This window comes from Vulpes vulpes, chromosome 12 (genome assembly GCF_048418805.1).
Source record: "Vulpes vulpes isolate BD-2025 chromosome 12, VulVul3, whole genome shotgun sequence".
Taxonomy (NCBI): Eukaryota; Metazoa; Chordata; class Mammalia; order Carnivora; family Canidae; genus Vulpes; species Vulpes vulpes.
In genome coordinates this window covers 1,687,226-1,704,925 of record NC_132791.1, presented here as the reverse complement: position 1 = coordinate 1,704,925, position 17,700 = coordinate 1,687,226, and the positions used below count along the sequence as shown (strand labels likewise).

The 17,700-nt window shown below is 50.4% G+C and overlaps 1 protein-coding gene and 1 long non-coding RNA gene across 3 annotated transcripts in view; one reads left to right on the top strand and one right to left on the bottom strand.

Moving 5' to 3' along the window:
• Positions 1 to 6,623, bottom strand: part of BRINP1 (BMP/retinoic acid inducible neural specific 1) — a 169,155-nt gene extending 162,532 nt beyond the window's left edge. Inside the window, exon 1 of one of the 2 annotated variants that reach the window (XM_026002841.2) lies at positions 6,266 to 6,623. The gene's annotated coding sequence lies outside the window, so the exon portion shown is untranslated. The remainder of the gene's footprint in view (positions 1 to 6,265) is intronic. The other variant, XM_026002840.2, reaches the window with a different exon arrangement.
• LOC112923101 (uncharacterized) lies at positions 5,091 to 17,405 on the top strand. Its single transcript, XR_003235602.2, has 3 exons — positions 5,091 to 5,670; positions 16,122 to 16,381; positions 16,879 to 17,405. It is a non-coding gene; the product is annotated as an uncharacterized lncRNA (long non-coding RNA).
• The last annotated feature ends 295 nt before the right edge of the window (positions 17,406 to 17,700 follow it).

Here is a 17,700-nt window from a genome sequence, read left to right as displayed (position 1 = left end):
CTCTCTCCGGCTCTCTCTCAAATAAATAAACAAACACATCTTTTTTAAAGAAATGTACAAGGCAGACACGTGGCCAGGGCACCTGATGCTGAGCTTCTGTCAATCTCCACACGCTTCTCAGCTCAGTCCTCGGGCTGCCCACTCCCCAAGCAGAGACATTTTAAGGGTGGTGGGGAGGAACGGCAGGGCTGCTGGTGTAATTCTAGGCTTTTTATTCCTGCATCTCTTACAAGGCCTTTTGATCTGGCCCCGCCTGACTTTCTTATGTCTGTCCCATGACACTCTCCTCATTGGAGAGCTCCAGCCACAGGACCGCTCGGACCTCCTCAGTTTGCACAGGTTTAGTGACTTCTTCTTGGTCATCTCTGCCACACGCTGGCCTCTCCTCACTGAAGCAGCTCCAAAGCCACACCCTCGGAGAGGTCTCTCCCTCTCGGCTACCCTATCTACAGTTACATCATCCACATCCCTAATTGTTTGCATGTCAAACACATCTACTATCACATGAAATTGTTTTGCTCATCTATTTGTTTGCCCATTTGTACCCATCTCTCCCCACAAGACTATGAGCTGCATGAAAAGAGGACCATGGTCACATGACATCTCTGACGTCCAGATTGGATGTTCAGTGGAGTAGCCACTCATCACAGAGAGCTTTGAAATTAAAATTAAGGGCAGCCCCGTTGGCCCAGCGGTTTAGCGCCGCCTTCAGCCCAGGGCCTGACCCTGGAGATCCAGGATCGAGTCCCACATCGGGCTCCCTGCCTTGAGCCTGCTTCTCCCTCTGCTTGTGTCTCTGCCTCTCTCTCTCTCTGTCTGTGTGTCTCTCATGAGTAAATAAGTAAAATCTTAAAAATAAATAAACAAATAAAGCTATCAATTAAAAAAAGAAATTAAAATTAAAATTGGATTTCGTTAAATACTCGGTTCATGGGGGCACCTGGGCGGCTCAGTTGGTTAAGCGTCCCAGGGTCCTGGGAGAGAGTCCTGAGTCAAGTCGGGCCCCTTGCTCAGCAGGGAGTCTGCTTCTCCCTGTCCCTCTCCCTCTGTACTTCCCCCTGTTCAGGCTCCCTCTCTAAGAAACAAATAATTAAAAAAAAATTCAGTTCATCGTAACACCACCCACATTTCAAGTGCACAGAGTCACACGTGCTTAGTGGCTACCATACTTATTGCCCAGCACAGAGAACATGTCCATTATCACAGCAAGGTCTACTTGATAGCATGGGTCTGGAGCAATGCTTGAAAAATAGTCATCACCTAATAAATATTTGTTGAATAAATGGATGAATCAATGCCCCTTTTAATCCTTACTCAACTGTAGGTCGCCCTTCCCCTTTTGTGGTTTCTAAACCCTACAAACGTGATCAACTAGAGGATGCCCAGGGAACGACATTCAGTTTGGCCAGGGGCCCAAAGAGACAGGGTTGTGGCAAGAGGCCCTCCCGGAGGAGAATACTTACGATGATACGATTACGCTTCCACAATAGAGGAAGAACTGATCATTAGAAGAGAATTACATTTGTGTTGTATGATTTCAGAGACTTAAGGACAAAAAGGCAGATTTAGGGACACAGTGAGAAAACATCCCAGCAAAGCTCTCCCTATACAACCTAGGCTGATTTGTGCGATAATGGCTTCACCATTGCCAAAAGTACTAAAAATGAGACTGAGTGGATATGTGTTACAGGTATTACAAAAAAAAAAAAAAAAAGATACTTGATTCCCAAATAAGGAGAAAGGTCTAGTTATTGAGAAACCTTACAACGCTGAGATTCTTTGATCAAATGGCCCCATGACCCCTTCATAACATCAATTTCAAAGAGTTAATACTATGCCCTGATCTATACTAAAATCCGCTGAACAACCCAATCCTGTTGCTCATCCACGATGGTGACCATTAACTCAGTGGTCTGTCTACCGGAAAAAGCAGAGATGCTGAAACAAGGGGCAGTTAGGCTCCAAGTGGAGCTGTGCTGCCCACGTGACCTTGGGCAAGGGACCTAGCCAGCATGAGGTTCACTTCCTTCTTCTACTGAAAGGGCTGTATCTGTCTCACTGGGTGGGAGGGAAGATTAAATGAGAAGAAAACTAAAGACCCAGGAACGCAGTAGGGCAACGTTCACTTCCAAGGAGGACATAATTTCACCTGCCTGTTTCATCACCGATATGCCCACATTGACGGTATTAGGCAGCACGATTTTGAAGCCATGATCCTATTGCTTTGCATGAACACGAAACAATTATCAAAGGAGGGAGAGTGAGACAGAGAGGGAGAGAGACGACAGCTATGATTGAGACCAGACTCAAACGCAACAGCAAACATACACAGAGCAACTACTATGTGTCAGTCCCCGGGGGTTAAAAAAAAAATGCTCTTACCAAGACCATATTGAGGAGGGCAAGCGAGGCATATACCCACGGAGCTACGAAATAGGGCAAACACAGACCCAGCTAAAATAGAATCTCAGACAAAATCATATGAGAGGACAGGGGAGAGAGAGTGATTTATTCCAAAATAAGATTTTGGGAAGACATCTTGGAAGGGTCATTTGGGCTGCACGTTAAAATACCGGTAGGATTTTTTTTTTTTTTTTAAAGTAGATGCTGAAGCTGAGAGATAGAGGGAAGATAAAGGTATTCCTTGCAGAAAGGGTTAGAGTGGAAAAACGACTGAGGGGGATTATCTGGAGAATGACATGAGAAAATTGGTCCTCTTCACGTGACCCCCATTTTGTCTTTAATGTGATTACCAGAGGTTCAGTGGCCAATTCATTAATCTTTGAATTTTAGCCAGGGGCACGCAGGGAGAGAAGGGCAGGTTATGTCTAACCCTAGTGGCCTGTTCAGGGGATGCGTACTGGTGACTTCATCTAAGGAACTGGGAGGGAACAAGCTAGAGGATGTGAATCAAAAAATGTCTCCTCACACCACCCAAGGCCCCATTGGGCAAAGACCCTCCTGAGAAATGGAAGACTCTGTGGTCAACAGCCTAAACTCTTGCAAGCACGACGGCATCTTATTTGGACCGGCCAGGGGAGAGGGTTTCGAAAGTCCCCACCTGTACCACGTCAAATACATTCACTGCAGCCTGAGCTGGGCCATGGAAACTCAACGGGGGCCCAACAGCGGATTTGGAATCTCGGAGCTGATTCTCCTTGGTTGAAATGGAGTCACAGCTCCCCCTTCTGGGAGCTCAAGTGCCATCCAGCCTCGGAAAAAGCCTGCGTGGAAAAAGGCTCTACTGCAGATGGGCCTGAAACCCCCATGTTTTTTCCCAGGGCTGGCCGGCACCCCAAAACGAGCATCGAGGAGTCTGGGAGCACTTCTGTGTGGACGTGGTCGGAGCCTGTCCCTTCCCTGGGGTGATGAGTCCCAGTCTCCGTGTGGGTGATGCCTTTATATAGGGGAACACAATTTGGTGCGGAGGTTGAAATTCCCTTTTGGGGAATATGGCAAGTAGGAAAGGTTTCTAAATCTGTGTGCACATGTGTGTGTGTGAGTGCATGTGTACACGCGTGCTGGGGCATGATCCTGCCACGGCAGTCCGAACACTCGCACGGGGCAAGAGTCTCCTGAATATAAAGAAATTAATTTGCCTGTAGTATTCGCGTCGGTAGAAGGGTGTACACTTGGCTCTCTGGAAGGCGACGTTTTCCCTAATAAAGAACTCAGGTACCGTCCGGAGGCTCCGCTGGCCTCCGTCTGCCAGCCACGGTCGGCACTGAGTCCACGGCTACGTGTGATTCTGTGTGTGTGTGTGTGTCCGTGTGTGCGTATCTGTCTGTCTAGCGGGGGCAGTGATCAAGGCCCTGGACCCTCTCCCTCCGAGGTCAGGTTTCCAGACAGAGCAGCTCTGAAAGGAGAAGTCTGGTGAGGGAAGAAGCGATTGTTTTGGGTGGGAGCATAGTGGTCAGATGGGAATGGGGCCGGCGCGCGGTCCCTGGGCAGGGGGAGGAGTGGAAAGGGCGCTGACCTGGGCGGCGGGCACGGCAGGCCCCAGCCCGAGCACACCCCCAACTTGCTGGAGACTGTCAGGGGGTTCTCAGCCCCTCTCGGGCCGCGGTCCTGCCTGTCTGCTCTTCAATATTCCTCCGGCTTCAACTGTCTATGAATTGGAAAGGAGATAAAGCGCGAGCAGTTCCGAACATCGGGTCTCCTCCTTTGATGTCCCACCCCGCACCCAAAACGAACTAGGGGGCCCTGCTCTGGCCTGAGTTTCTGGAAGCAGATTCCTTGTGGCTCCGTGAAGGCTGCAGCCTGCGGTGTCAGCCTCTGGCCAGAGACTTGTGTGTCTGCAAGTGCCTGCAGGTAGCACCGTCACCCACCCGCCAGGGCAGGTTCTTGCAAACACATGTTTGCTTTTATCTCTCCCAGAAGACACACACACACACACGCACACACACACACACGCACACACACGCACGCACACGCACACACGTGCACACACACATATATCATTTTAAATACACAATTCGATTTCTACTTTTGTTTTCCTCCAAAGGTCTTCCAGTGGCTGTCTGCCAGCCAGGGGAGACAGGAGGCCGTCCCGGCCGTCAGCCCTTGCCCACGCCAGCCTCCGTGGCTGACGGCAGCTCGGCTGCCTCTTCTTACCTTGGGAAAGTAACAGCTGCCGAGTCGGGAAGCCATGCTAACAGCAGTAAAACTCAGCATTTTTTGCTGAGTAGGGCGAGCCTGTAAGAGGCAGCCGGGAATCAAATCAATGGCTGGCCCCAGAGTCCAAGCCCAGCAGGACCCAGCCGGGGCGGCCAAGGGACTTACCCGGGGAGCCCCGCGGAGGTGGGGAGGGAGGAAGAGGGGACTGGACCCAAACCGGCTTCCTTACTGGCATTCCCCGCACGGCCCCCATGCCCTTGGCAGGATTTTGGAGCCAAGCAAGAGATGTGAGGTGCAAATCGACAGCAGTTTAAGTCAATTACCGCCACATTCTGCCCTGAGTTCCCCACCCACAACCCTTCGCAGATTGTAGAGGTCTCCCAGCACCGAAACACACGCACGCACACGCACACGCACATGCACACACACACATGCATGCACATGCTCTCTGCTCTCCCATTTCCTCCAACTCCAATGGAGCCATGGGGAGGCACAGTTTAGGGAGAGCTTGTCTTGGGGCTCCCCAAGCCTCTCCGAAATAGGGTCGGGAAGGAGGGATGTCTTAGGGAAGTGCCCCATCCATCTCCTCCCATATTACCCAGAGCTGCCCGCCCCCCCCCCCACCATGAGATTTTCTCTGTGATCCTGTGTAACTACCATGGATGAGCAGGTCCCTGAGGACTCTTCCGGCCTTTCCCTTTGGGGGGGGGGGGGTCCATGCAAACTTGCCCAGATCCTCCCCAAAGCACCAGGAGCAGGAGGTGTGCTGTTTTGCTCTCCGGCTCACAAGCGGAGGGGTAGGGCAGGCTCTATCCCAGACTTGCCAAGCCCCACAGAAGGAGCCCACCGCTCACTTCCTTCCTCTGTCACCCACTGCCCAGTGACTCCAAATTCCCATCAGAATCCTGGAGCCTGCCCAGTGTGGAATTTAAAGTGACAGCGTGTCATTGCCTCGGGGTCTGGCCATTTCCCTTTTCATATTAACCGGTGAGTCCAAGCGCAGCGGGTCTCCAGCGTTTGGAGGCATCTTCCCCCGAGGGGGCCAAGCCTGGGGTAAGTGGGATGCCCTCCTCCTCCTCATCCCCCCCAAGGCTGCCCAGACCCCGGGCCCCGAGCCCGGGCGCACGGCGGCGGGTTTCCCGGTGGTACGTGACCCTGTGGCGAGGACCCCGGTCCATGGAAGCCGGAGGGACCTCACCGGGAGGACACGCGAGCGCGCACATCCAGACACACACGTACGAGCATCGCACGCACATCGCGCCCTAAGTAGGTTAGAGGACCTCCGGGTGCCCCCCCACACACAGGCGCGCACACGCAGGCTCACACACTCGCACACACTCGCACACGGCGGCACAGCAAGTTCCCAGCGCGGCGCACACGTCGGGAGCGCGCGGGGGGCGCACACGCCGCTGCTGGGCCCGCGGCCGCCCCGGGGGCGCGGGGGGCGCGGGGGCGCGGGGGGGGCGCGGGGGTGCGCGGCGGGGGCGCCCCAAGGGCGGCGGGGCTGCGGGGCTGCGGGGCTGCGGGGCGGCGGGGCTGCGGGGCGGCGGGCAGGGGCCGGGCAGGGGCCGCGGGCAGGGGCCGGGCAGGGGCTGCGGGCAGGGGCCGCGGGCAGGGGCCGGGCAGGGGCTGCGCGGCGCCGCCTTACCTGGACTCAGCGCCCGGCCCCGGCGTGGAGCTGCGGGAGGACGCCCGTCATTCGGCTCGCGGGGAACTTGGGAGAGCGCGGCGGCCAGCGCGCATTCCGGGAGCGGCGCGGGGACTGCGGGCGCGCGGGGACCTGGCTCCCGGCAGCCTGGCTCATGCTCAGCCGTCAAGTCCCCTTCGGCGGCCCCGAGCGCGGAGGCAGGGATCCCGGCCCCGGGGGCGGTCGCTCCTCCCCCGGCCTCCCGGCTCCCCGGCTCCCCGGCGCTCGCCCGCCTGCCCCCCGCGCGCGATGGGCTCGCAGCCGTGGGGACCCGGAGCCAGGCGGCGGCGACTGTACCGGGGAGTCCGCGAGCGCCGCGGTGTCGGGGCGGGGAGCCGGGGGCCGGGCTGCGCGGGGGGCGGGGCCTGGCCGGGCGGGCGGCGGGGACTGGGGGAGCGGCGCCGGGCGGGGGCGGGGCGGGGGCGGGGGGCGGAGCGCGCGGCCCGGCCCCGCGGAGGAGGGTTTTGTACAGCTTCAGGCGGAGGAGGACGAGGAGGAGGAGAGGGGGAGAGGGGATGGAGAGGGGGAGATGGGGGAGAGAGGAAGGGGAGGGGCGGGGGGGGTGGGGAGAGGGGCAGAGGGAGAGAGGGGATGGAGAGGGGCAGGGGGAGAGGCAGAGGGGCAGAGGGGATGGAGAGGGGCAGAGGGGGGAGAGGGGATGGAGAAGGGCGGGGGAGAGGCAGAAGGGCAGAGGGGATGGAGAGGGGCGGGGGGAGAGGCAGAGGGGGAGAGGGGATGGAGAGGGGCAGAGGGGGGGAGAGGGGATGGAGAGGGGCAGAGGGGGGGAGAGGGGATGGAGAAGGGCGGGGGGAGAGGCAGAGGGGGAGAGGGGGAGAGGGGATGGAGAGGGGCAGAGGGGGGAGAGGGGATGGAAAGGGGCGGGGGGGAGAGGGGCAGAGGGAGAGAGGGGATAGAGAGGGGCAGGGGGAGAGGCAGAGGGGGAGAGGGGATGCAGGGAGAGGGGCAAAGGGGGGAGAGGGGATGGAGAGGGGCAGAGGGGGGAGAGGGGATGGAGAGGGGCAGAGGGGGGAGAGGGGATGGAGAAGGGCGGGGGGAGAGGCAGAGGGGGAGAGGGGGAGAGGGGATGGAGAGGGGCAGAGGGGGGAGAGGGGATGGAAAGGGGCGGGGGGGAGAGGGGCAGAGGGAGAGAGGGGATAGAGAGGGGCAGGGGGAGAGGCAGAGGGGATGGAGAAGGGCGGGGGGAGCGGCAGAGGGGGAGAGGGGATGGAGGGAGAGGGGCAAAGGGGGGAGAGGGGATGGAGAGGGGCAGAGGGGGGAGAGGGGATGGAGAGGGGCAGAGGGGGGAGAGGGGATGGAAAAGGGCAGAGGGAGAGAGGGGATGGAGAGAGGGAGGGAGGAGAGGGACAGGGGCAGAAGGAGGAAGAGGGGGCCAGGGGACAGGGGGAGACAGGGACAGGGGGAGAGAAGGACAGAGGGGGGAGAGGGGCAGAGGGGGACGGGGAGGGGACAGGGGCAGGCCCTCTCCAAGGGAGGGGCGGCTGGGGCGCCAGGCCGAGCCCCTGGGGAGCCTCTGGGCCTGCGGACAGGGTGGCGCGGCCCGGGGACATGTGCGCAAACCCCGCAGCGAGCTGAGCTGCTCCCCAGCGTGCCCGTGGCCATGCGCAGCGCGGGCGCCGGAGCCCTCCTGGGAAGCGGGTGCCAGGGCGTCTGTGCGCCTCTGCGAGTGTGGTGTTGTCTGGGGAGGTGCCTGTGTGGGTCCGTGTGTATCCGGGGGCCTCTCCGAGTCTTTAAGACTGTTTGTTTCCCTGTACGTGGAGGCATGAGCCCACATAACCTCCCGGAATTAAGCAAGTGCCTCTCTGCGTGGGCAGGATGCAGGAGAGAAGCTGACGGGACGCAAAGTTCCCTCTATACCACCAGAGGCAGACAAGGGGTGAGGGTACGGGGCGGGGGGTGGGGGGCTAGGGCATTAATGCACAGAACCCAAGACTCCGAATTAGGCCCGAGGCGCAGGCTCTGGGTGCTGACCCGGGGGCCTCTCCCTGCAAAGAAGGCCCGCGCAGGGTCTGAATTCTCACGCGGTACACATTCTGTGTGTTCGCTTACTTTGCTGCTGCTTCTAATATATATATTTTTTAAAAAAATCAGCAATGAAGATTGCTAGTCCCTGCAAGCTTAGGCCAGGGTAGGTAACATCAGTGAAGCTGCCAGTAAGGGAAAGGTGATGAAAAAAAAAATGTGAAGGAACCCAGGTTCTGTAAAAGGGTCAGCTCTAGGGGGGTTACAGTCCCATCCGTGATCTTGGCCAGATTACTGACCTCTTAAACCTCAATTTCCCATCTGTGTAATAGAATGATATAACCCCCCTAGCTAGCTAGCATGGTTGGCGTAAGATTTAAATGAGTTAATTTATATAAAAGCGCTGGGAATACTCCCTGACACCTAGTGAAGGCCCGTGTTACCTGTATTCTCATTGTTCTTGTTATTCACGTTATGATTATTCAGGGGGTCATAGGAAAGAGACCTGATAACTTGGGGGAGGGGGGCTGGAAGAGTCTAGGCGCTCCCGAATTAATTAGAAAAGTCTTGAAACAAAATGGAAAAGAAATTCTTGAGTGAGGGTTGGAGAACTTGAGGGGGGGGGGGAGGATTAATTGACAAGGAGGGAAGGAAAAAAAGAGAGGAGGAGAGTGTGCTAATCAGAATGAGTCTCGGCAGTGCAGGACTGAGAACTTGGGGTGGGGCAGAGAAAAGGGGAGCAGTAGGGTGTGCAAATCTGCGTTGGCCCCTCCTGCACATTGGTCCCAAGGACGTGCGGTCAGCACCACGGACAGCTCCCCAGCCCCTGGGACTGGGACCAAGGGAGCGCTTTCCTCCTGGTGGAAACTTCTCCCTTTCTGCTTGGACAATTTTTTCCCCCCTTAGGGCTTCTGGCCCGGGTTCAGATCCCGGACACTGGTCCCCGAGACAGTTCTGTCTTTGATTCAAAGCACAAAGGAAAACCCTCACAACACACACTTCCCATCCATTTCAGCACGAAGCTTCAGGTTGCTGTGCCCTGTTCCTTCCTCCCTGTTCTCATCTCATTCTCTCCTCTTCTTCTCTCTCTGCCCCAGCCCTTCTTTTATTCTTTCCTCCCTTTCCCTCTGTTCCTCCATCATTCTCCAGCTCAGATATGCCTCCTTGAGTGAGAGGAGGCAACAGCAGCCCTGCTGGGAATGCAGTTCTGAAATCAGTCTGAAACAACCTCGTTAGGCAGCTTCCGAGGACGACCAAAGTGCAGACCGATTCCTCATAGCTCTTCTCTCTTAATCAATTTCCCAAAAATGAGTTGTGGTCCTGATGCCTTAGAAAGAGGGGACGTAACACTCTGGAACATTTTCCTATCTTCCTCTCCTTTGCTCAACATAGTCAATATTTCCTTCAGGAAGCATAGAACCTCCCACCCCCACCCCAGTTCCAACCCCTATTAGACAGAAAGAAAAAGAATTTTTGACTTTCCCCATGCACTAGACATTTCATTTGGATCTTCCCTAAATTATCTCTTATAATTCTCAAAATGCTGTGAGGTATGAGCTAGGTAATATGACCCCATTTTTACATCATAGGAAATTGGAGCTTGAAAACTCTAAGCAGCATGTCAAGGTATTGCTAGCTAGTAGGTGATGGAGTCAGGGATTCCACACCCAAATTTAGGTCTTTACTTTGTCCGCCGGAAGTAATGGGAGAAGCCTCGGGGTGACTGGAAGAGCTTAGAATTTAATGGGGTCACCACATTTTATGCCTAAATATCAACTTAAGTGGCTGAGACCATTGCATCCTCTCTACCAATGGAGTATTTATCAATTCTTGTCCCTGGAGAAGGAGGCAAACGCCTTGCATGGGCAGATTTAAAACTCACCCGAGCCTTATGATTCCTGGGTTTTGAATAAAACTCCAACCTTTCCAGGTCTTAGTTCATTTGCATTTGGCTATGTTTAGCTTCCCTGTTTCTATGAAGAAAGGCTAAGAGAGCCATTTTTAAAAGTCTCCAAAGACTCCCTGGTCATCAGAAAAGTTCTCAGTGCAAAGCATTCCTAATGACTTATGGAGAAAGCAATCGGAACCATATGGATAACATTTCTACAGAAATACACACGGGTGGGAAAAGGTTTAGAGGCCAAAAATATATTTCTTTTTTTTTCTTCTTTGCCAAAGAAAGAACATTTAAGGCAGCTTGAGATATGTGAGAAATGTCTTGTTCTTTCTTTGGGGTGGGTGTTGGTGAGCAGCTGTTTGCTATTTCCACTAAATTTACCAAGGGCTTGCATGGGGGAAGAGGTGCCAAAGGATGAGGGTAGACTTAAGGAAGAACTTCCCGACGGTAGATCTTGGGTGATACTAGAATGGAACCTTTGCCTAAGGACGTGTAATGTGACAGTGCGATAGTTCCTTTTGAGTCTTCCCGACATGATGATTTGACAAGCTTTGGATCATGCCTTTAGAGTTGTTAGAACCTCACAATTACTGCAGACCCTCTCTCTTATGGAACGTATACTTAGAAAAACACCCACAAAATTTTGCATTGAATTTCATAGAACTCCTTCTTGCCTGTCTGTTTCATAAATGTCTGTACATGGACCCCAACTTTAGAGCCTCTAGAGTAGATAACTTCTCTGGTCTCCGGCCTGACCTTAGATTTTATAGGTTGCTCCACTTAGGTTTGAGCTTGAGAAGTTGGAATGGGGAAACCAACAGGGAAACCAAAAAGTAGGCAAACAGCCTTTTTCTAGAAATAGACAAGAAATATAGACAAATGTTCGGTGATGAAATGGGGGTTTCACTTCCCCCTCCTTAAATAAAGATAAGATTTAAACCTATTTGTGCAGGACTCTGAGCCACCTGCCGCTGCCTCAAAAGCTTAAGTTTACTACTTCTGTCAAACCTCAAAGGAGTTAAAATCCCTTAATCTGGGGTACTTTGGTTTAGAACCGACTGAACAACTGCAGAAAGAGCCCACGTTTGCTAAGTGCCAACTGAAGGTGAGGTTGTGTACAAGATTCAGAAAGGAATATCTTTTCTGGCCTCCGTTTTCTAGGAGTCTGACGTCCATTGCCAACCCGTACTTATCCCTAAATATTCGCAATGCTCCAGAGACTGTAGCTGGCACATGCAGAGTCTACGGGAAATGCCACAAGAGCTAAGAGGAGAGAAAATTTGCCTCTGTATGAGGTATAATATTTTGCACCTATCAAGAGCTATTTTTACTTTGTTTTAAAAGCAGTTGCATTAATAAGAACTAATATTTATTGAGTGATTACTATGTATGAGCAACATTTAGGCCTTCCACGTCTCCCATCTAGGTTTTTATGAGCATCTGCTAATTGAATAAAAATGCCATATGTCATTTGGTATTCTCTCTCTCTCTCTCTCTCTCTCTCTCTCTCTCTCTCTAGCAACCCTTCACTTCTGTATGACTGAATCTGGCCCATTCTTAAACATTTAGTTTACATGTCATATCCTCTACCAATTCAATTAGGGTAAAACAAATTTTATCACGAACTGTACAAGGCTGTGCGTGATCTTTCTCCCTAATATCGTGTCTCCCCCTTCACTCCATCCGACCACACTGACTCCCTTCCAATTAGTAGAGTTGACAGTGTTTCTTTAATGCCCCTAGGACTTCGTGCTAGCTGTTGCCTCTACCAGAAGCCACTTCCCATCACTGGCCAGGGTAAATGTCACTTCCCTGACCTTAGACCAAGGCAGGTCCCCTGCTACCAGCTCTCTCGCAGATCTTAATGTGTCCTTCATAACATGTATAATCATTGTGATTGAAGTTATTGGTGGTATTTGTTTAATATATGTTTTCCTGAGCTAGGATGAAAAATTATAGGCACGAAAGATATCTTTAGGATGAGATCTTGGTAAATAACAATTTAGTGAACATGTATTAGCCATCGGCTCTGTCCCAGGGAGTGCTCTGTGTGCTTCACAAACGTTATTTATTTTAATCCTTCAAACAATCTTGATATCAGTACTATTGTTATGATTATTATTCCCATTTTCAGGTGAGGACAACTGAGACGGTTCAACAAATTGCCCAGCGTCACATACCGGAGCCAGCATTCAAACCCAAGCCACACTGCTACAGACTCCAAGCCCATAGTCACTGTGACACCTAGTCCTTTACGTGGGAGGAGACCATCCTACACGTTTATTGAGTAAAGAGGAGTCCAGGAGTTCTTCATAAGCCCTTCAATCTTTAACTATATCAATACTCTTTACTCTCTGCCTTTGATGCTTATTTGCACATGTGAACCTTGATCTTAGTGTCCCCGTCTATTGACTATGTTCTTTTGGTAAACACACGGATATTCTGGAGCCTTGCATTACCTACTAATACCTTGACACCCTTGGTCTCCTTGTCATCCAATAGGATCCCCCAACCATTAGAAACCAGGTATGAGCACATACAAACTGTTTTCGCTAGGCACACCTCTCTTTCTCTCTCTCTCTTTGTCTCTTCCCTCCCTCTCATGTTTCCAAAGTTCCGGCTTCCTTAGGCCTGAGCCCGCCTAGGCTATTTCCCTGGTGGCATACGATTTCTAAAAAGGACTTTACAAAAGGTGTCCAGAAAAATACTATCCTATTGGCTTAGGCTCAAGGAATATCCCTATTGCAAATTTCAATATTCTACTTAAATTAATAATTCAGCATATGTAAGCCCTTTTGAAATCTCATATGGTTTCTCCCTTGTTTTACTTTGTTATTCGGAGCCTTATATTTTTGCAATGACTGAATGATGCAGTAGGCATGGCAGGTAGCCCCACTTCCTAGAGGAAGACAGCAGGGTCGACTGAGTATGACTTGCAGGTGGGTAACACCTTGCAGTGACAGAATCGTGACTTTAGCCCAGGTATTCAAAATGATCGAGGTTGGTTACCGGTTCTCTGTTTCTCTGTTGAACATGATTCTGGTGGTTTCATGACAAATCTATTCCACTCTATTCTCTCTTGGCGCGACCGTCCCTCTTCCTGGTAGGCTTGCCCTACCCCCGCTCTCACTCTCTGCCACATCCCACTAGGGGGAGCCCTACATAGGCTCTTGGTAGCTTTTGCCAGCCTCACATCCACGTTCCTCTTCTGATAACAGCCCCTTTATTTTTCTTTGGGAAACCAGCCTTCTGCATTTCTCAGTTCATTTGATTTGAAAGGTGCTGATTTTACCCCCTAGCTCTAGGGCACATGATCAAAGCTGATGGGTGTTGACTCAGAGTGGTACAATGAATCAGCTCCAGAACATTTACTAGAACCAAGATGAAAAAAGGACTCCTAAGAGCAAAATAATAATAACGTGCATAACTATCCGGTGGAATTCAAGCCTGGAGTTCTGGCAATTACCTTTGTCATCACAACGAGGAGAACCGACTGAGAAGAGGACAACAAGGAGGAACACCTACCTACAAAATAGATCCAGAGATGCTCGAAGTCACGGACCGATGGTCGACCCTGTGAACCAATAACATTCCGTGCCATTTAAGCCAGTTTGATTAGAGTTTTTGTCACTTGCTACCAAGTGTATCCTGACTAATGTAGCATCATAAATCAACATGATTGAGTTTCAAATGCAGAACTTTGAAATATTTGATTTACAGGGACCAAAGTAGAGAGATGAACTTGGAGCCAGATGAGTAGCCATTAATCCAGTTCTGTCTCTAATAAGCCCTGTACCCCAGACAGAGTAAGTCTATTTGTCCTTCAGAGTCACGCGTTCTCAATGCACGTGGTAAGCAGAATTCTAGGCTGACCCTCAGTGACCCTTGTGTTTGTATAATCCCCTTTTCAATGTGGGGAGAACCTGTGAATACGATGAGTCACTGCTTTGGTGATTACCTAATACTATGTGGCAGAGAACAGCGGATGGTCTCTAGGAACTGTGAATAGTCCCCACCTGATAGCTAGCGAGAAAACAGGGATGTGGGTGGGTCCTGCGACTATGGGGAAATGGACTCTGCCTACAACCTGTGCGCTTAGAAGAGGACGTCAAGCCCTAGGTAACAATCACTGACCCCTTGACTGCAATCTCACCGGACCCTGAGTGAAGAATCCCGTCACTCCACGCCTGGAATTCTGACCTACAGAAACAGCGAAACAATGAATAGGTGTTTTTTAAGCCACTACATTCATGGAAATTTGTTGCCCAGCAATAGAACAATAACATAGTCTGTACATTAGGCACTTAGATCCAATCCATGGTCCTCCCTTTCAGCTCTGGTGTTGCTTGATCAGGTGGTGCTAAGCCCCTGGGGATTGCTATCCTGCATCTCCAGCCCTGAGAGCCTACCTCACGTCCATTCATAAATACCTCCCAGCCTAGAGAATGAGAAATCTCTCCCCCTCAGCTTGCAAAGCTAATCCATTGAGTGACTTCTATATAAAGCCTTGCTCTGTTGATATATAATTTCAAAGTTAATTCCATCTGGATAACTATGATTATTGGGGTTGGGAGATGTGAAAATGAGTTTGCATCGGCCCCACAGCTTGCTCTCAGTAAGATGGTCTTCTGATCTGGCGACATAATGCTTTTCTGAGGTGTGAATAGACACTAATCTTTTTCATGTTGGTGAGCATAGTGGTTATGAGAAACAGACTTCAAAGCCAAACAGACTTTGAGCCTGGACCCGGCATCAGCATATCTGGGCAAGACACACAGTTCGCCTTACCAAGAAACTTACACGCATATAAAATTAACCCCTACAAGTCTCAATGTCCTCATTTGGCAAATGAAGATCGAATAACTTATCCAGACATTTTTTTTTTTTTTTTTTTTTTTTTTATTGAGCACCTTCTCTGAACCAGACATCTGGTCTATAGCAGTGAATAGACCATTCCCCTCGGGAAGAGAGTCTCATTAGGAAGTAACATTTATCCCAATAAGGTTGTTGTAATGATTAAATGAGATAAGCATTTATCATGAAGATTGACATCCAGTAAGCCTCAATCGATGAGTGCCATGCTTAGAAGTGTTATACCTCCAAACAGGAATTACATAATTATTAATAACAGCATTTATTGAGTGCTTACTTCAGGCATGGATTTCTCTAATGACTTTCCAGGTAGTAACCCATATAATCTTCACAGAAATCCCAATAGGTAGATGTTATGATTATCATTTTCAATGAGAAAAGAGCTAGTAGGCACCAAACTAATATTTGAATTCATATAGTTGAGCTCATAATTCAAGGTACTTAACCATGATTTCCTACCACCTCTAAGTAGAGGTCTTTCAAGGAAAAGGGATAACACAAGGCATTTTTTGTATATTTGTCCTTTTAAACAGTGAAACCTTCCCCAGACCCCAATCCACGTGTGTCCTCCACACCGTGAGTACCCCATACATGACACATGCTGACTAAGTTACATTTCTGATTGGGTTAAACAGAAAAGATACCCGTTGTAATGCTATTTCTCTTTGTTGTTTTTACTTGCCACTAGTTTTATACTTATACAGCACAAGCAAGTTTGCTAAGTACTTCACAAATATTGTAAAATTTAATAAATTATGTAAACTGGGGCACCTGGGTGGCTCAGTCAGTTAAGTGTCTGCCTCCAGCTCGGGTCATGATCCCAGGGTCCTGGGTTCGAGTCCCACATCAGGCTCCTTGCTCAGCAGAGAGTCTACTTCCCCCTCTCTTCTGTCCTTCCCCCTGCTTGTGCGCTCTCTCTCTCTCTCTCTCAAATAAATAAATAAAAATCTTTAAAAATAAATTAAGTAAATTAAAATAAACTTCACAAAGAGCTGTGACTCAGAGTTATCTTGTAGGTTATCTATGGCAACAGAATCCTGGCTGATACATTGCTCTGATCTTTTGTAGATGAAGAAACGGAGGATCTGAGAGGTGGAACCGTTTGCTTACAAATACACCGTAGTGAGAACTGAAGTTTGGCTTGGAACCCAGGCCTGTAAATCTGTGTTCTTAATTGCTGTGCTCTTCTGTGCTCAGTCATGCTGGGTTACACTTTTGCAAAACTGCAACACAGAGACTGGATCCTCCTCTACTTGAGTCGGAAGAGATATCAAAGTGGCAAATCAGTGCATTTTCCCCCCAGGGTCAGGGGCTCTGTCTTTGAGAAGGTATGGTTGGTTATTTTATAACATAAATGCATCTTTTTGTTACCGTTCATAATTGCTTTCTATTGCAATTAGCTCGAGGTTAGCTGATTAATCTGTATTTTGTTTCAAACCACCAGATATTCTTAGACTGTCAATATCTCTTGGTGTCTCCTCCTTGTTAACCTCTTGTTCATCTCTTGCCTGGGGCAGCCATTGCTAATTGATCCTGAAACCTTCTCCCACAATGCCCCAAAACACTTTTTAGCACAGCCCTCTAGGCAACAACTACCAATCAGTTAGATTTGTCATGAGAGATGAAACCTACGTGTCAGCTCTGCGTTGCTCTCTTCCCGAGACAGGTGAAGGCCTCTATAGATGTTAGAGATAAAAGCGTGCCCGTCTGATGGCAAGATCAAATGGAAAGAATTACCTAAATTGTGAATCAAGAATACCTTTACCTTTCTACCCTGAAGGTCAAGCACTGCTCAACTTTTATCATTCTCGGTGTTTTATTACAGATGTCAGCACAGAAAATTGTTTACGCAGCCTGGGTCCCTGCTGCTGCTTCCGAAAAATACAATATTTATGGAATCCAGAAATTCACAGATATCAAACCCTCTTTCCTTGATATGTGGGCACCAATGGCTTTACCAGGGACGGGTATCCCGAGAAACAAATTAATGCCTGTTTGATTAAACAAGGAGAAGGTAAACAAAGCCATGGTTAATGAATTTAGTCATTGTTTTCCTCTGCTAGGACATTTGCCTGTGTTAGATCTCGCTGATAATAACACTGTTAAATAATCAGACCATGATATAACCAAGCTATATACTTTTCCATGCTAATCATCTTGCAGGATCGCTACACACTCCAGGGGGTTCCAACAGATTCAGATGGGCTTTGAATGGGAGTAGTTAATCAAACTCGCTGTATCAATTAGCACTCTCTTGCTTATAAATGACAAGAAACTCATATGAAACTGGCTGAAGCAAAGAAAGAAATTTGTTGGTTCATGAAACTGAAAATAAAGCAGATGTAGAACTGACTTTGAGTTGGTCTCCATGTCCTCAGGACTCATCCTGCTCCTCCCAGTTCTTTCTCCCTTTGGGTTGGCTAAACCCCGGGGCAGACTTGGCCTACACAGAGCTGGAAGACGAAAGCCAACGGCTCCCCAAGGTCCCAGCCAAGTTCTGAGATCGTGTCCCCCTGGCTGGGAAAGGGCTGTGTTCCCAACTGTGGAATCTCCATCACGGTCCCCTGATGCTCCAAATCCAGGACATGACTCTGTATCATCTCAACCACGTGGATTAAGGGAGAAAAGGTGGCTCTTTCGGGGCTCC